General features: G+C 40.7%; 1 long non-coding RNA gene across 3 annotated transcripts in view; it reads right to left on the bottom strand.

Moving 5' to 3' along the window:
• Window positions 1–910: 910 nt before the first annotated feature.
• LOC103879615 overlaps window positions 911–20,358 on the bottom strand; it is a 175,729-nt gene continuing 156,281 nt past the window's right edge. For 2 of the 3 annotated variants that reach the window (XR_002518641.2, XR_002518640.2), the window contains one exon: window positions 911–4,595. This is a non-coding gene — a long non-coding RNA (uncharacterized LOC103879615). Of the gene's footprint in view, window positions 4,596–17,928; window positions 17,977–20,358 lie in introns of all 3 variants that reach the window. The other variant, XR_004180030.1, reaches the window with a different exon arrangement.

The raw sequence follows: 20,358 nt of genomic DNA on the forward strand, positions 1-20,358 counted from the left end.
TGAGACATCCCTGGGCTTCAGGAGGTGAAAGGTGTAGAGCAGATAAGGAGAAGAAGAGGTCAGCATGGTAGACCCATCAGATAAGACCATGTATTGATTTTTGCAGCACTTCTTTTGGTTGTTTCGTATCCCACTGTATTTATAAAATGTGGAAATCCCTTGTCACGTCACAGTTCAGTCCTGACACAGCTCACAGAAAATTACAAGGGACACAGGCTATCTACTGGCTGAGCAGAGCTCAACAGGCACCAGTGACTTCTTCAGGGCTTCCCAGCACCAAGGATGCAGCAAGTAATCTTTCTCTGAGATTAACCTGGCCTCCAGCCACAGTAAACACTCAATCTCCCTTTCGGGGAGGAAAGATTAAATATCTGATTAAAATTTTTGGCTGCTAATTTATTGAACTTGGATGGAGGAACTGCTTGCAAGTCACATGACTTTCTCTGTGTGTCTGCCGTCGTTGTCCCACGCAACAAAGCGAGGTCACCGTGCAGCTGGAAAACAAGAAGCAGCCGAGTCCATGGGGGCGGGTGGCCGAGGGGTGCAGTTGTGGGCCATCTTGGACAACCAGGGGGTCAGTTCTTCCCCAGTTGGTTCAGGAAAGTTCACATAGTCTGTGGCTGTTTCTGTTTCAGCCTCTCACTCTCTGTTCTTGATGCTTTGTAGATTTGGTTCATTTTATCCCACCCCCGCCTATTGTTCTGAGCCACCCAGTGCAATGATGTCATGGGCAGCTTGAAAGTATACAGGAAGTCTTCAAAGCTGAATGACTTCAATATACTTTATTCCATGTGCTCTTGCTGCCGGCTCTCTATGGAAACCATACCCGGCAGAACTCAGTGAGGTAGCCATAGGGTTGGAGACTCCCCTCTCCTCCTCCCCCATTCCATGCCCCCCACCCCCATGCCTACTGCTCCCATCCCTCACCTCCATCCCAGGGCTTGGACAGAGGCCAGACCAGAGGAGGGAGGGAAGCTAAGAGAAAGGAAAGCCAGGGGAATCGAAGGTCAAAGGGAGTTTCCTCAGAAAAATAGGGGTGCAGGACTCCCAGGACAGCCAAAGGTCACTTTTACTGGCCTTTGAGTGATAAAGTCAGTCTGTCTGGCAGAGCTTCCCATCATGGTACTGCCCCTGGAGAGGAAAAAGTGACAGAAACCACAAGTGACTTACCTCAACTTGCAAACTGCAGCAAGAGTGTGGCATGCGATGGCTACCCAGAGATACATTTGGAGTAAAGTTGAACGTGAGATGGTTTGTAACAGGATAATAACAGATTATTATTATCTGTTAATAACAACAGATATTAATAATAACAGATACCCCCATGAGGATGGGGCTTTACTGTTCACACAGCACCTTGTGTGTGTGTGTATATATATATATATATATACAGTCCTCTGTGTCCCTCGCAAAACCCAATGACAGGGGTGGGGAAAAGCATGAAGAAGAGAACATTTACTTACCCAAAATCACTCAGCTGTCCAGGGTAGACTTGGGGCTCAAGTTCAGATCCCATGTTTTCCCAGCACTCCACTCTGTGCTGACATCACAGTCCCGCTTCCTCTCCTTGTCCCCATTCTTGTTAGAAATTACCTCCAAGTTCATCCTTGTTCAACTATCATTTTTTCATATTACTGCACCTTGTGGAACTAGAAGAATTATTCTTTGCTCCCACAAAAATAACACAGAGTTTGTGCCTGGTCACGGTGCCTGTGCCTGCTCAACCCTCCACAGCCTTGCAGGGAATGAATCTCATAGGTATACAGACTAGCCTTTATCACATTGTTGCAATGGCATTGTGCATTGTCTAGTCATTATTACACACCCTGAGGCCACTGTAGTTACATGGTACTGGTGTTGAGCTAAGAAAACGTACTCAGAACCAGGTGTGTGTTTTCCTGAAGTCATTCTGCAGAAGCACAGAAGGCAGGAATTCTCAATCTGGGGTCTATAGATAGAATGTGAGACAAGGATCCAGGCCCTTTCTTGCTGCCTTTGCTTGCCACCGCTGCGGCCACAGCCATGGCACACTCCTGCTGATCTATGCCTCCCCTGATATGTGAGTGAAGTCTTGGGTGCCGGCTTCAATCCTCCTGGCACTTGGGTACTCTGGGCAGTTGGCTACAAAGTGAGAAGAGTTCTCTGCTCTCTGAGGTCCTGGCTGCTAGTGGGCACCACAGCAGGGCAGCATGGGATGGAAGATGCTGAAGGCTGGCTCACTGAGTGGCACCTCCTATTACACAGACAGCCATTCCCGCTCCAGGCTGCACAGAGCCCTACAAAGTGGTGGGGTCAGGGCAGATTCAAGAAAATCCAAGGTCTGCACCTTCTCTCAGCCCCACAGCCTTGTTGCTAAGTTGGACTTACTGCCTGAATCCCCCTTCCTTAGGTTGATCCCTCTCTCAGGCGTCTGGAGACTCTCCCCAGCAATTTGACCTCTGCCACCCTGCCCTGCTCTCCCCATATTGTTCTCCAGATGAGCTTATGAACATCAGGACCCCCTTTGAAGACCCAGTTCACCGTCTCTTACCGGGAAACTTCTTAGCCCCCAGAAAAATCCAAAACACAAACAGCTGGCTGGAGGTTGGATGAGAAAGGAGTATCCTGGCTCCTCCCACCAGACCTGTCCTGTCTCAGCATGGCCCCAGCAGAGATGCTGTCTACAGTTGGTTGAATCCGTCTTCTTCAAATGCTTTTAAGGAAGCCATGTTGTGGAAGGCAGTGAGAAGATCTCTTGCTCTCGCTTCCTGGACCTCCAGTAGAGCCTTGGCATTATGTGAGTGGAAGGAACTTGGACCCTGGAGTTTGAGTAAACTCTACTCCAGCAACAACTCTGCCACCTGCTCACTGTGAGACCCGGACAAGGGCTCTCTGAGGCCACTTTCTCACAGGGAGATGGGAAAGACTCGTCCTGGTCCTTGGGGTTGTTTTGAGGGTTAAATGGAAAACCTAAGATAAAGAACCTAATACAATGCCTTGCACATAGTTGGCACCTGATACTTCTTAGTTCTTATTTTTAATACATTTTTTGACTTGTGCCAGAGTGTACCATGTGGATGTTAGAGGCATTGAAAGGTTTCTGGAATTGCATAACAAGCTTATCAATTACAAAAATATTTCCTTGCTATTCATTAAGTCCTAAAAAAGAAATGTAAGCAATATGAAATTGTTTACATTAAGAAATAACAACAGATATTACTGAGTAATTTGTAAAGCAAAATCAAAGTTATCCTATTCGATGTGCAGAAAAGTGGGGGAAAGGTGGGGAAGAGAACTTACATTATTCAGGTACCTGTTACGTGCTATTCATATTGGCACATAATAGGTATCTGAATACTTGGCAAGCAATATGCCAAGATTTTTGCTGTGTTCTTTAAAGGTCACATTATGGCAAGGACACTGAAGCTCTCTAGATTAGATCTCTAGAAAATAATAAACGTCATTCTTTCTTCTTCTGTCACCTTCCTGTGTGTGTCTGAGACTCAGGCTAAATTGTCTACTTCCTATATAAATTCAGTTCCATGCCATGTCCCATGCCCTGCTGGCTTTATCCCAGATGTGAAGTGCCCTGGCTTACTCGGAAAGATGAGTGTAGGCCCCTCTTCCTTGGCTTCTACCTAAGGCCAGCAGAACTCCCAAGCCTGTGCTCTAGGGGAGGAGCAGGGCTGGGGTGCACTGAAGGTATTCTGATGCCTGCTTTACTTGTCACTGTTGCTTCCCTTCCAGTAATTTCCAAGGCAACTTTCTTGGAAAAGAAACCTGCTTTAATTAGGAACCCCTGGAAATTCTGAGCAATGTTCTACTTAAATATAGCAAAACCCTACTTGTAACAGAGAACAGGGGAGAAAGGGTGGGCAGAAGGACTGATGGAAATGGCTCCACATGATTTGATTCTGTGACCTTCAAAGTCTGAAAAAGAAAATCAGGTTGATTCATAAACAACTAGGGACTAAAATACTTCTGGCTTCCTTTTATTGTACTTCTGGGAACCAACCGATTATGTTTAGAACTCTGGGTGACTGGAAGGGTTTTGTTGCTTTTTTTTAAAGCTGGTTCTGAAACCATAATCAGTTTTCTAGGCTGTTCATTTTGGCATGTGCAGGTTGAACTTTTGTCACTCAATCACAAAGGAATGGAAGATGTTCAGTTTCAAAGAAGGAAGCCAATCCGTGACCAAGGCCACCAAATCAAACACCAAAAACAAACACAAAGGGCTGCATTCCCACACATCACCACTGGCCCATTGCCAGAGCAGATCCTGACGTATGAGGGGTAGCGGGGACGAGATGCTGGCTTGCTGCAGGGTTTAGCAGTTAATCTCAGGTAGTTAAAGCATGCCCTGTGCTTCAACCGAAAGGACTGAGACACTGAGATATTAAACAAAGCCTGTGTAACCCTTAAATAAACAGAGAAGGGAGCCAAGAGTTGCTGTAGTCATAATCCCTTACTCCATAGCATCCATGGTGTTCAAGGCATCTTCATCAACAGTATGTGTTTTGATTGATTCTTCATTATAATCCAAGCAGTTATCATTAATATTTAGCCCCATTTCTCACAGCTTTGTGGCTGAAAGACTGCCAGGACAAACGTTCTTTCTAGAAAAAGAAAAAAATCAGTATTCTAAAAATAATTAGAGAAAACTTTAGACATCCCTCCCACAAAAGAGAAACTTTCCCTGTCCATGCTGCAGGTCCAGAAATGTGCCCGCTACCATTATCCTTCTAAAACACATGCACACAAGTACTGAAGAGTAATTGTTTTTTATACTTTGTTTCTTAATCTAATGCTTTATACAAGGTCAAAACTTGAAAGATCATCCATAAGGTCTATTAAAAAACACTTTCTTCTCCTTTTTTTGTTTTGTACTAAATTTGGAAATCCAATTTAAAGCCAACAGGCAAGGGAATAATATAGTTTCACACACTTATAATTTTATCTCATCTGCAAAGAAACTTCAAAACTAAATTTCATCCTGGAATGGAATAATGTATGCTTGCCAGTCACCTATCTGCTAACTCTCTGATTTTCAAAAAAAGAGTGTTGTTCTTTTTCTAGATGTTTTATTCTGTGCTGTGTATAAGGTTGCAATGTATTTAAAAAATTGTTTTGGAAATAGACGGGGTATAAATCTTACATAAATAATGATAATTAAGATCTCCAAGAATATTATTATTTTATAGCTAGAGGTTTGGATGAACAGACAAGAAAACAAAAACAAGAGTTTTCCACCAATGCACAGGAATTTTGTGTTTTAATTTCCTCATCTACAAGAGGTGGTGCAACAGCGCTGTCCTGGGAGGCAAAGGACCAGGAGTCCGGTCTTCCTGTGCTTATACCACATGCAACTTCCGGCGATGCACTGAATCTCTGAATAGTGTCCATCAAGTGGGAACTAAAAACACCTTATCTATTTGAAAACAAGGAGTTGGATCAATTTGCTTATAGTTCTTTTACTTCTTAAGATCTATGGCCCCTTCCTCAAAGCATTTAGCTCTAAAACAATCTCGTAGATGAGGTCAAATGCAAACCACAAAACCGTGTCTAGTAACTTTTTAGCAGTCAGACCTCCACATGATTGGCACTGATGCTAGAGAGAGTGAAGTAAGTGGCAGTCTTTCTGTCCAGTTCTCATAAACTATTGCTACTTCTAATAAAGTAACCTAAGCACCTGCTGTGGATAAGGTGCCAGGAGAGAAAAGTTTGCTGCCTCTAGACTAATAAAGAGAACTGGCCACTGATCTTAGAGAAATGTTAATTTCCAAGTGAGTATTTTTTAAAACTCCTCCTTTGCTTTTACGTTTTTCCTAGGTTACCATAAATAGAACCTACACACTTTATTTGTGCCATCTTAATGTCTTCGATTGAAGTACTATGTCCTTATCCTAGATTCTTAGCTAGTCTCCTAGTTCCTGGAAGAAAGCATCTATTTCTCACTCACCTTTATATCCTACATGACACTCAACTCAGTGCTCTGCCTGCAGCAGGGACATAGAAAAGGTCGAACTGATTGACCTGACTTCCTCATTACCCAGCTGACTCTTTAGCTTTCGCTAAATGTTTCTTAGTCCTAATTAAGAGCCAAAGCATTGAGAAAATTTGCTAATGACTAAAAATAACAACACAAAATGTAGCAAGCCCTAGCCTAGCATGTATTGTGTCTATCTCAAAGACAGATGAGAAATATTAAAATGTTCATCAAAATACTATAAAAAGCTTCATTTCTTCATCTGTTCCCATCACAGATCAGGAATTCCATTTGGAGTTCATCTGCAACTTCAGATTTGCATAAGAAAGGCTTCATTGCAAAGCATCAGCTTCATTTGGCAAATTCAAAGTATCTAGGTAAATTGCTCATTCTTTTTGCATTTGTAAATTCTGTTTCCAAAATTGCTTTGAAATAATTTAGTCTAATTCTAACTAAAGGTTTGACTTGGGAATTTTCATTTTTGTTTTTGCTTCTTTTTTTTTTTTTTTTTTGAGACAGGCTCCTTCTCTGTCACCCAGGCTGGAATGCAGTGGTGCAATCATAGCTTACAGCAGCCTTGGGCTCCTGGGCTCAAGTGATCCTCTGACTTGGGGGTTTTCAGTGCAATCTGAAGTAGAAGGTGTAGGGAAACAGAAAAAAGTATAATTATCCTTACAAATAAGTGATGCACATAGAAGACATACAGCTTGTTTAATATCTCCATGGTGGCAACCAGGAGGCTTAACTTCAGAATTTGGGAAACTTTATATTGACCATAGGGTTGTAGTAGCTATTATAGTAGTTTTTCATATGGCTTGATACATCTTCAATAAAGGGATGTCTGCCAATCGGCCATAATATCTCTTTAAACTTTGATAGAATCAATATTAACATTTTGATCCAACAGAGGAAAGCTGTGTTGCTTTTCACAGAATCCACGCTCAGTGAAATGTTGAGAAAGCCACATGCTGCATGTACAAAACATGAGAACTCCCTCTGCCGCAGTCATCGGCAGAAGTACCCTCCTGCCGCTTGCCCTGTGCTGGGGCCCAGCCTGAAGCCAGCAAACAACATAAACACAAAAACAAAATAAAAGGAACCTCTTCTGGCTTCTTTTCATGTTTACACAATACTGTGGGAATGAGAAGGTAGCTACTCCGTTTGCCAAGCCGAGGAGAAGAGCGATGAAGGATAAGTTATTGTGTAAGAATGCAGTGTATATAAGCGGATTATTGCTTGCATTCAGTATAAAGTTTTCCTGTAATAACAATGACCGATTTAGTTCATTTCAAGCTATTCATATCCTTGGATTTATTTTTAAGGTGGGAAAGGAACAGCAGAAAGGGTGCCATGGGAAGGAGGGAGAAAAATATAAAACAATACAGCACCCAGACAGACTTCCCAGCGCCACGGCAGAAGCACATCCACCAAATGGCTCTGGGCTGCGATGGGCTGGCCAGTTGATAAGCTTCAGGGTCATCAAAGGAAGGAGAAATGAGGAGTTGCCTGAATTTGTGTTGATTGGTGCATTGCACAGAGCAAGGGCAAAATGGAAAGCTCAAAGGGAAAGGGTGGAGCCGATGAGGAATGATATTGCCACAGAAACTGTGCAGCTCTCGTGGTGTGCAATATCACTGGCAGGCAGCCCATCACCTGGGAGAAAATGTGAAGCATGTTCTCTGCAGACGAGGGCGGCACACTGTAAACAGGCCCATCGCTCGCTCCCTCGGGAGACAGGGGAGTTGGTATTTACCTTTCAGAGACCCTGGGTCACCCTGCCTCACCCTGAAAGAAGGAAACGTCTCTCACACTTTAAAATCTCGAGTGCATACCACAAAACTTAAATACGGCCCATGACGGGCAAAGCGCTCAAGGAAAGGTAACAGATTCAGCAGAAGCATTTACGTGCTAATAAGTTCTGAAAACTTCCAGAGGTTAATTTATGTCCTTTCCCCAGGAGTCAGACTTATTTCCCTATTTAAGAGGTAAATTGATTATTAGAATCAGACTCTTTTTAACCTTCAAAGCAAAAATGAAAATAGGTTATAACTTTCTACCCAGGCGGGCCACCTGCTCGCCAACTATACATAGACAACCTTGGATGTTAAGAGTGTTTAAAGACGTTCATCAGATTCTCCTAAAACAGTAACAGCCGGGCATGGGCTAAGACAGGATTTTGGAATGTGTTTGAAATGCTGTAATCTTCCATAGTGCCCTATCTTCATTGAGGGAGAAAGAGAGAGAAAACTAATCGAGAAGTAAGAAGTGAGTGGGCAATTTGGTAGAAGCAGCCACCCATTTGATTTTGTAAGATTTTAAGGAAAGAAAGAAGATCTTAGATGAAAATGTATGACTGCCCCCTTCAACCTCCTTGGGTAGATCTATACCTATTCCAACTAAATATACTTTTGGCTGGGTGTGGTGGCTCATGCCTGTAATCCCACCACTTTGGGAGGCCAAGGTGGGCAGATCACCTGAGGTCAGGAGTTTGAGACCAGCCTGTCCAACATGGTGAAACCCCATCTCTACTAAAAATACAAAAAATTAGCCGAGCGTGGTAGTGCTTACCTGTAGTCCCAGCCACTTGGGAAGCTGAGGCAGGAGACTTGCTTGAACAGAGCAGGCGGAGGTAGCAGTGAGCCAAGATTGCACACCATTGCACTCCAGCCTGGGTGACAGAGCAAGACTCCGTCTCAATAAATAAATAAATACACTTTTTTTCCTTCACTAAAGTATGTCACATGATTGGCCTATATTAGAGTTATTTATGTGCCTGTCTCTCCCCCTAAACTGCAGGATCTTAGAAGACAGCACACCTTTTGTTTTAATTTTCTTTCACAGGGCCAAGCAAGGTACCTTTCACACAGCAGACATTGAATGAATATTTCCTGATTTAAAAACATGATTTCCAGAAAAAGAAAAAGAGCTTAAACGGGACACAAGAAAAGATAAAGCATCCAAAGAGTTAGATATTGTGCAAACAGACTTGATAAATACTGATCGCTCCAGAAAACCAGCTTCCAAATCAAGGCCTGTTTAAGAAAGAGCATTTTTAGAGAAAAGAAAGAGAAGAAATCTGGGTGAAAATGAAATAGCAGAAACAAAATATTATCTGTTGATATATCACAATATATCCCTTCATTTATGCACAAATAATTTTCCTTCCTACCAGCACCCTCCTCGACACACAAGTGTGCACACACACACACACACACACAGACTTATTTAGGATGCATCAGAACCATGCCTATGAGCAGAAGGCAGCGGGTAAGCATTGAGAAGTAGTTCAAGTCCACGGGGCGTGGTACAGGAGGCAGCTGTGAGGCATGGGGATGACAGTGATGGTCTCAGAACACACTAGTGGTGAAGGCCACGCCAGCAAACCAGGAGAACAGGATATTGTCAGCAGATGCCTGAGTAGAGGGACATATCTTCAACAGATCAGTATTTATCAGTGAATAAAATATAGTACTCAGTGCATGGCATTTTACCTTAAAAATAACTCAGCTGAGATACAAGTCTTCTCCGTCATAAGGGATACCTCTAGGACCAAAACCACCAACCAGAATGGTCAAGCCACAATTTCTACTATTCAGGTGTTGATCTGATCTTTTGGACAAAGCTTGCTTAAGATCACAGGATTCAGGAGTTTCTCCAGGGAAAAGAGCCTCTGCATTTACCCACCTCACCACCAGGGCCAAGAACGAAGCCTCACGTACAGGAATATCTCACTTTATTGTACTTGACTGATACTGTCTTTTTCACAAATTGAAGGTCCGTGGCAACCCAGCTTTGAGCAAGTCTATTAGCGCCATCTTTTTTTTTCTTTTTCAACAGCATGTGCTCATTTCGTGTCTCTGTGTCACATTTTAGTAATTCTCACAAGATTTTTAAATTTTTCATTATTATTATGTCTTTTAATGGTGTTCTGTGATCAGTGATCTTTGATGTTACCATTGTAATTGTTTTGGGGCACCACAAACTGCACCCATGTAAGATGGAAAACTTAATCCATAAATGTTATGTGTGTTCTGATGGCTCCACCAACCAGCTGCTGCTCCATCTCCCCCCATTCCTCTCTTTGGACCTTCCCTATTCCCTCAGACAGAACACTATTGAAAAGAGATTGAATAATAACCTTAACATGGCCTCTAAATGTTCAAGTGAAAGGAAAGGTCACATGTGTACCACTTTAAATCAAAAGCTAGAAATGATTAAGCTGAATGAGGAAGGCATGTCAAAAGCTGAGACAGGCCAAAAACTAGGCCTCTTGTAGTCAAGAGTTAGCAAAGTTGTAAATGCAAAGGAAAAGTTCTTGAAAGAAACGAAAAGTGAATACGCAAATGAAGAGGAAGTGAAGCAGCCTTCTTGCTGATACGGAGAAAGTCTGAGTGGTCTGGGTAGGAGGTCAAACCAGCCACAACACCCCGTTAGCCAAAGTGGGATGTGGAGCAAGAACTCAACTCTCTTCAATTGTGAGGAAGCCACAGAGGAAAAGTATGAAGCTAGCACAGGCTGGTTCATGAGGTTTAAGGAAAGAAGCTCTCTCCACACCATAGAAGTGCAAGGTGAAGCAGCAAGTGCTGATGGAGAAGCTGCAGCAAGTCATCCAAGAGATCTAGCTAAGATCATGGATGATGGTGACTATTTTAAACAGCAGATTTTTAATAAAGACAAAGCAGCCTTATATTGCAAGAAGATATCATCTAAGACTTTGATAGTGTTTCATAGAGCAGAAGTCAATGTCTGGCTTCAAAGCTACAAAGGGCAGGATGATTTTGTGGCTAGGAGCTACTGTAGCTGGTGATGTTAAGTTGAAGTCAGTGCTCTTTTACCATTCCAAAAATCCTAAGATCCTTAAGAATGATGCTAAATCTACTCTGCCTGTGCTCTAGAAATGGAACAACAAAGCCTGAATGATAGCATATCTGTTTACCGCATCGTTTTCTGAATATTTTAAGCCCACTGTTGAGCCTACTTCTCAGAAAAAAAAATTCTTTTCAAAATATTACTCCTCATTGACAAGGCATATTGCCACCCAAGAGCTTTGATGGCAATGTACAAGGAGATGAATGTTGTTTTCAGGCCTGATAACATAACATCCATTCTGCAGCCCATGGATCAAGGAGTAATTCTGTCTTTCAATTTTCATTATTTAAGAAGTACATCTTATGGTCCATTCCAAGATGGCCGAATAGGAACAGTTCCGGTCTGCAGCTCTCAGCATGATCGATGCAGAAGATGGGTGATTTCTGTATTTCCAACTGAGCCTCCGCTGGTGATACCCAGGCAAACAGGGTCTGGAGTGGACCTCCAGCAAACTCCAAGAGACCTGCAGCTGAGGGACCTGACTGTTAGAAGAAAAACTAACAAACAGGAAAGAATAGCATCAATATCAACCTAAAGGACATTAAACCAAAACCCCACTGTAGGTCACTAACATCAAAGACGAAAGGTAGCTAAAACCACAGAGACTGGGAGAAACCAGAGTAGAAAAGCTGAAAATTCTAAAAACCAGAGTGCCTCTTCTCCTCCAAAGAATCATAGCTCTTTGCCAGCAACAGAACAAAACTAGATGGAGAATGAGTTTCATGAGTTGACAGAAGTAGGCTGCAGAAGGTCAGTAATAACAAACTTCTCCGAGTTAAAGAAGCATGTTCGAACCCATCTTAAGGAAGTTAAAAACCTTGAAAAAAGGTTAGACAAATGGCTAACTAGAATAAACAGTGTAGAGAAGACCTTAAATGACCTGATGGAGCTGAAAACCATGGCACAAGAACTTTGTGACACATGCCCAAGCTTCAATAACTGATTTGATCAAGTGGAAGAAAGGGTATCAGTGATTAAAGATCAGATTAATGAAATAAAGAGAGAAGACAAGTTTAAAGAAAAAAGAGGAAGAAGAAACAAACAAAGCCTCCAAGAAATATGGGACTATGTGAAAAGACCAAATCTACGTTTGATCGGTATACCTGAACATGATGAGGAGAATGGAACCAAGTTGGAAATCACTTTTCAGGATATTATCCAGCAGAACTTCCCCAACCTAGCAAGGGAGGCCAACCCTCAAATTCAGGAAATACACAGAATGCCACAAAGATACTCCTCGAGAAGAGCAACTCCAAGACACATAATTGTCAGATTCAACAAAGTTGAAATGAAGGAAAAAATGTTAAGGGCAGCCAGAGAGAAAGGTCGGGTTACTCACAAAGGGAAGCTTATCAGGCTAACAGCAGATCTCTCGGCAGAAACTCTACAAGCCAGAAGAGTGTGTGGGGCCAATACCAACAGTTTTAAAGAAAAGAACTTTCTAACCCAGAATTTCATATCCAGCCAAACTAAAGCCACAAGTGAAGGAGAAATAAAATTCTTTACAGACGGTGAGCAAATGCTGAGAGATTGTGTCACCACCAGGCCTGTTCTCCTACAAGAGCTCCTGAAAGAAGCACTAAAGAGGAGTAGCCCAACCAGTAATAGTCATTTCTAAAAACATGCTAAATTGTGAAGACTATCGATGCTATAAATAAAATCCACACTTAATGGGCAAGAATGTTTAACATCATAATAACAGGATCAATTCACATATAACAATATTAACCTTAAATGTAAAAGGGTTAAATGCCCCAATTAAAAGACAGACTGGCAAATTGGATAAAGCGTCAAGACCCATCAGTGTGCTGTATTCGGGAGACCCATCTCATGTGCAGAGACACACATAGGTTCAAAAAAAAAGGAAGGAGGAAGATCTACCAAGCAAATGGAAAGGAAAAAAAAAAAAAAAAAAGCAAGGATTGCAATCTTAGTCTCTGATAAAACAGACTTTAAACCAACGAAGATCAAAAGAGACAAAGAAGGCCATTACATAATGGTAAAGGGATCAATTCAACAAGAAGAGCTAACTATCCTAAATATATATGCACCCAATACAGGAGTACCCAGATTCATAAAGCAAGTCCTTAAAGACTTACAAAGAGACTTAGACTCCCACACAATAATGGGAAACTGTAACACCCCACTGTCAATATTAGACAGATCAATGAGACAGAAGGTTAACAAGGATATCCAGGACTTGAACTCAGCTCTATGCCAAGCAGACCTAATAGACATCTATAGAACTCTCCACCCCAAATCAACAGAATAGACATTCTCCTCAGCACCACATTGCACTTATTCTAAAACTGACCACATAATTGGAAGTAAAGCACTCCTCAGCAAATGTAAAAGAACAGAAATTACAACAAACTGTCTCTCAGATCACAGTGCAATCAAACTGAGAACTCAGGATTAAGAAACTCACTCAAAACCGCACAACTACATGGAAACTGAACAACCTGCTCCTGAAAGACTACTGGGTAAATAACGAAACGAAGGCAGAAATAAAAATATTCTTTGAAACCAGTGAGAGCAAAGACACAACGTACCAGAATCTCTGGGACACATTTAAATCAGTGTGTAGAGGGAAATTTATAGCACTAAATATCCACAAGACGAAGCAGGAAAGATCTAAAATTGACACCCTAAACATCACAATTAAAAGAACTAGAGAAGGAAGAACAAACACATTCAAAAGGTAGCAGAAGACAAGAAATAACTAAGATCAGAACAGAACTGACGGAGATAGAGACACAAAAAACCCTTCAAAAAAATCAATGAATCCAGGAACTGGTTTTTTGAAAAGAGCAACAAAATTGATAGACCACTAGCAAGACTAATAAAGAAGAAAAGAGAGAAGAATCAAATAGACACAATAAAAAATGATAAAGGGGATACCACCACTGATCCCACAGAAATGCAAACTTCCATCAGAGAATACTATAAACACCTCTATGCAAATAAACTAGAAAATCTAGAAGAAATGGATACATTCCTGGACACATACACCCTCCCAAGACTAAACCAGGAAGAAGTTGAATCTCTGAATAGACCAATAACAGGATCTGAAATTGAGGCAATAATTAATAGCCTACCAACCAAAAAAAAAAAAATCCAGGACCAGACAGATTCACAGCCGAATTCTACCAGAGTTACAAACAGGAGTTGGTACCATGCCTTCTGAAACTATTCCGAACAATAGAAAAAGAGGAAATCCTCCCTAACTCATCCTGATACCAAAGTCTGGCAGAGACACACACACAAAAAAGAGAATTTTAGACCAATATCGCTGATGAACATCAATGCGAAAATACTCAATAAAATACTGGCAAACTGAATCCAGCAGCACATCAAAAAGCTTAGCCACCATGATCAAGTCGGCTTCATCCCTGGGATGCAAGGCTGGTTCAACAAATGCAAATCAATAAACATAATCTATCACATAAACAGAACCAACAACAAACACCACACGATTATCTCAATAGGTGCAGAAAAGGCCTTCAATAAAATTCAACAGCTCTTCATACTAAAAACTCTCAATAAATTTGGTATTGATGGAAAATAGCTCAAAATAATAAAGGCTGTTTATGACAAACTCACAGCCAATATCATACTGCATAGGCAAAAACTGGAAACATTCCCCTTGAAAACCAGCACAAGACAAGGATGCCCTCTCTCACCACTCCTATTCAACATGGTGTTGGAATTTCTGGCCAGGGCAATCAGGCAAGAGAAAGAAATAAAGGTATTCAATTAGGAAAAGAGGAAGTCAAATTGTCCCTGTTTGCAGATGACGTGATTGTATATTTAGAAAACCCCATCGTCTCAGCCCAAAATCTCCTTAAGTTGATTAGCAACTTCAGGAAAGTCTCAGGATACAAAATCAATGTGCAAAATCACAAGCATTCCTATACACCAATAACAGACAGAGAGCCAAATCATGAGTGAATTTCCATCCACAGTTAATACAAAGAGAATAAAATACCTAGGAATCCAACTTACAAGGGATGTGAAGGACCCCTTCAAGGAGAACTACATACAAACCACTGCTCAACAAAATAAGAGAGAATACAAACAGATGGAAGAACATTCCATGCTGATGGATAGGAAGAATCAATATCGTGAAAATGGCCATACTGCCCAAGGTAATTTATAGATTCAATGCCATCCCCATCAAGCTACCAATGACTTTCTTCACAGAATTGGAAAAAACTACTTTAAAGTTCATATGGAACAAAAAAAGAGCCCACATTGCAAAGACAATCCTAAGCAAAAAGAACAAAGCTGGAGGCATCATGCTGCTTGACTTCAAACTATACTACAAGGCTACAGTAACCAAATCAGCATGGTTCTGGTACCAAAACAGATATATAGACCAATGGAACAGAACAGAAGCCTCAGAAATAACACCACACATCTAAAACCAACTGATCTTTGACAAACCTGACAAAAACAAGAAATGGGGAAAGGATTCCCTATTTAATAAATGGTGCTGGGAAAACTGGCTAGCCATATGTAGAGAGCTGAAACTGGATCCCTTCCTTACACCCTATACAAAAGAATTAATTCAAGATGGATTAAAGGCTTAAATGTTAGACCTAAAACCATAAAATCCCTAGAAGAAAACCTAGGCAACACCATTCAGGACAAAGGCATAGGCAAGGACTTCAGGACTAAAACACCAAAAGCAATGGCAACAAAAGCCAAAATAGACAAATAGGGTCTAATTAAACTAAAGAGCTTCTGCACAGCAAAAGAAACTACCATTAGGGTGAACAGGCAACCTATAGAATGGGAGAAAATTTTTGCAATTTACCCATCTGACAAAGAGCTAATATCCAGAATCTACAAAGAACTCAAACAAATTTACAAGAAAAAAACAACCCCATCAAAAAGTGGGCAAAGGATATGAGCAGACACTTCTCAAAAGAAGACATCTATGCAGCCAACAGACACATGAAAAAATGCTCATCATTAATAGTCATCAGAGAAAGGTAAATCGAAACCATAATGAAATACCGTCTCATGCCAGTTAGAATGGCAATCATTAAAAAGTCAGGAAACAACAGATGCTGGAGAGGATGTGAAGAAATAGGAATGCTTTTACACTGTAGGTGGGAGTGTAAATTAGTTCAACCATTGTGGAAGACAGTGTGGCGATTCCTCAAGGATCTAGAACTAGCAACACCATTTGACCCAGCAATCCTATTACTGGGTATATACCCAAAGGATTATAAATCATGCTACTATAAAGACACATGCACACGTATGTTTACTGCAGCACTATTCCCAATAGCAAAGACTTGGAACCAACCCAAATGCCCATCAATGATAGACTGGATTAAGAAAATGTGGCACATATACACCATGGAATACTATGCAGCCATAAAAAGGATGAGTTCATGTCTTTTGCAAGGACATGGATGAAGCTGGAAACCATCATTCTGAGCAAACTATCGCAACAGAAAACCAAACACCGCATGTTCTCACTCATAGGTGGGAATTGAACAATGAGAACTCTTGGACACAGGGCAGGGAACATCACAAACTGGCGCCTGTTGTGGGGTGGGGGGCTGGGGGAGGGATAGCATCAGGAGAAAGGCCTAATGTAAATGACGAGTTGATGGGCGCAGCAAACCAACATGACACATGTATACCTATGTATCAAACCCGCATGTTGTGCACATGTACCCTAGAACTTAGAGTATTTTTTTTAAAAAAGTCAAAGAAATACATCTTATAAGAGCATAGCTGCCATAGATAGTGATTCTTCTGCTGGATCTGAGCAAAACAAATGGAAAACTTTCTGGAAAGGATTCACCATTCTAGATGCCATTAAAAATATTGGTGATTCATGGAAGGAGATCAAAATATCAACATTAAAAGGAGTTTGGAAAAGTTGATTCCAACCCTGACATATGACTATGAGGGGTTCAAGACTTCGGTGGAGGAAGTAAGGACAGATGTGATGGAAATAGCAAGATAACTATAATTAGAAGTGGATCCTGAAGATGTGACTGAATTGCTGCTTTCTCATGATCGAACTAAGGGATAAGGAGGTGCTTCATATGGGTGGGCAAATAAAGTGGTTTCTTGAGATGGAATCTACTCCTGGTGAAGATGCTATAAACAATGTTGAAATGACAGCAAAGGATTTAGAATATTACATAAATTTAGTTGGTAAAGCGGTGGCAGGATTTGAGAGGGTTGACTTCAGTTTTGAAAGAAGCTCCCTTATGAGTAAATGGCTATCAAACAGCATTATATGTTACAGAAAAATCTTTCATGAAAAGAAGAATCAATTGATGTGGCAAACTTCATTGTCTTCCTATTTTAAGAAATTGCCACAGTCACCCCAGCCTTCAGCAACCACCTCCTTGAGCAGTCAGCAACCATCAACATCAAGGCATAACCCCTCATCAGTAAAAAGATTACAAGTCACTGAGGGCGCAGATGATCATTTGCATTTTTTTTTTTTTTTTTTGGCAATAAGATATTTTTTTCTTCAACTTTTATTTTAAGCTCTGGTGTACATGTGCAGAATGTGTAGGTTTGTTACATAGGTAAACATGTGCCATGGTGCTATGCTGCACGGATCAACCCATCATATAGATATTAAGCCCAGCATCCATTAGTTATTCTTCCTGATGCTCTCCTTCCCCCAGTCCCCCCAATAGACTTCAGTGTGTGTTGTTTCCCCTCCAATTGTCCATGTGTTCTCATGATGTAGCTTCCACTTATTAGTGAGAACATGCAGTACTTGGTTTTCTGTTCCTGTGTTAATTTGCTAAGGATAACAGCTTCTAGCTCCATCCATGTCCCTGCAAAGGACGTGAGCTCTTTCCTCCTTATGGCTACATAGTGTTCCATGGTGTATATGTACTACATTTTCTTTATCTGGTCTATCATTGATGGGCATTTGGGTTGATTCCACGTCTTTGATGCAATAAGATATTTTTAAATTAAAGTATGTACATTTTTAGATATAATGCTATTGCATACTTAATAGACTGCAGTATGGTGTAAACATAACTTTTATATACACTGGGAAACCAAAAACTTTGTGTGATTCACTTTATTACAATGCTTACTTTATTGAGGTGGTCTGGAACCAAAATTGCCATATCTCCAAGGCACACCTGTGTAGAAATAACCAAGTAAACATCTGTCAGAATTGGAAAGGAAGACAACAAAGCAGAAAAATAATTAAAGAGGAAGAAAAATACCATCAACTGAAGGAGTTACGGTTTGTTAATTGGTGTGGAGAGCTGAAGAAATTAAGAGATGACAACTATTGTCACGTTTTTTAAAAGAATCATTATTTTAAAATGTTGAATAATTATTTTAATTCTGCACACCGCATAGGAACAAAGAAAACGTGGTTAAATTGCAAAGTGAGGAACTTCCATTGGACACAAAGAAAGCTTGTCAATAAGGGTAACAGCAAGAGAGCTTATACACTATGCATCCCTGCAGATGTCTAAGAAGGTAATTATTCTTTGTCTTAGTCAGATTAGGTATAGACCTACCCAAGACAAGCAGTTGAACCAGGAACCACTTCTGCGCCTTTCCTGATCTCTGATTTGATTCAGCCTTCTATTTGCTTATCTTCTAAATGTGCTTGTAATAACCTGCCCTTTTGCTAGCACCTTCTTGTAAATGTGATGCCTATCTGGATTTAACCCAGCTAAATAAACGGAATTCAATAAAACCCATCCTGGATTATCCTCCAGGAGAGTTATTACTCCACTAACATGCTACTGTTGCTACTGTTACCTAATGCTTTAACTTCTCCTTTAGGCTTGAGTTATGCTACGCTATTGTATATCTAAGATAAGAGGCTGTCTGGAGTCTGTTCAATGTTATCGCATAACACACGGTGACTTTTTTATTGAAGGCACTCCATGAGTCCCTCTGCACTAATGCAGGTTTTACTGAAACTAATTTCAGAAATTGTGTGTATGAGTGTGTGCACATGTGTGTACACACATATATACATATATTTGAGAATATATATAAAGATAAATGCTAAATTGAAAACAAAGTCACAGTGCTTCTCTCTGCAGCTGAGAATCTACAATCATCTGTCAGACTGCTATGCCCCATGCTATGTTAATCTAGCTTAAAGTTTAAGAGAGAGCACCACACTGGGAGCTTGCTGTCTCTCCATGCTGACCAACAAGCCTCTGCCAAACTTCTGCCACTTCAGATCCTTGAGAATGCGGCAATTCCTAACCATGAGGTCCCCACATTCCTAAGCCTTCACAGAGTTAAAAATGGGGTATTTGGAAAGAGTATCAGTGTTTCAAAAAGCCTACAGCAATTTTACATTGCCTACAAAGACTGTGATGGGCTATCAGGCTGCCTTCTTTGGTTTTGAGTATTATCAACTCTTTGAATAACTGTGATTATCTTATACTTATCACAAACTTTGGTTGACATCATACATTATTTTGATGAATAAATTACTAGGGTAAATTAATTATTCCTTAAAACTGTAGTTTGGTAGGAGAAAAATATTTCAAAATATGGCATCCAATAAAGAAAAATATATATAAGTACCCTAGTGAAAAAAGGTTGGGTACCTGAACCATGAAAACAGTACATGAAAGGAAAAACATTGACCTGGGTTCAGGGTACCAGCCTATGCTCCATTACTTAATAAACGAAAGTATACCATGATTGCCCATGAAATAAACTCCAACTTAAAAGATAAAAATCCATGCCACACTTCAGTTTTCTGCCCCATTATTCAGGGCCAAAATTTAGCATTAACTTGAAAAATTCTACAACTATTTGTTTTCAACATAGACCTAGATTTCTGAGGTAGGCAGAGAAATATTTTGTGCCTCTTTCTCCTACTTATCTTCTTCTATCTATTCAGAGAACATAACTTTCAGGGAAAAATTTGTGCAATAGGTGGGTGGAAGATCAGTGTTAGCATTTCTATGCTTCCAACTGAGGACAAAGGTAGGAAGTGTTTCTGTAGCTTTTTACTGTGGAAACTATGAGTTTTAGTCCACTTCATCAGTTCTGAGTTTCAAGTAAACAAATCACTGGAGTAGGAAAAGATGTCACCTGAATAAGCAAAATTGCCATAGGGGAATGCCAGCTTGAAACTGGAAGTTTGACCAGTAGCCCTCTGTAAAGCTGTGCTCTAAGCTGTAGCTCAAATAAAGAATTGTGACCATCATATAACACAGAGGTTGAAGGCAGAAAAATCCACAAATTTTATTTGTCAAGTGTTGATAGATCTCCTGTGATTAAGAGATGAGTACAAAGCAAAACCATCAGAGGGTGTACAGAAAGCATGACAGCAGTGGTCTGAAAGCAGCACCATGAAGATTCTAAGGCCAAAGATTCCATTCAAAATTATATGCTGCAGAATCAGAAAAATAACTGTTGAAAATTGTTTGGTTTCCTCAATAGAGGACAAGAAGGAATGACCTTACCACCAAAAATCAGGACCAGAAAGTCATAGAGAGGAGAGAAAGGCTGAATAGAAAAGGCAGCACAGGTTG

This window comes from Papio anubis, chromosome 19 (genome assembly GCF_008728515.1).
Source record: "Papio anubis isolate 15944 chromosome 19, Panubis1.0, whole genome shotgun sequence".
In the NCBI taxonomy this organism is placed as follows: Eukaryota; Metazoa; Chordata; class Mammalia; order Primates; family Cercopithecidae; genus Papio; species Papio anubis.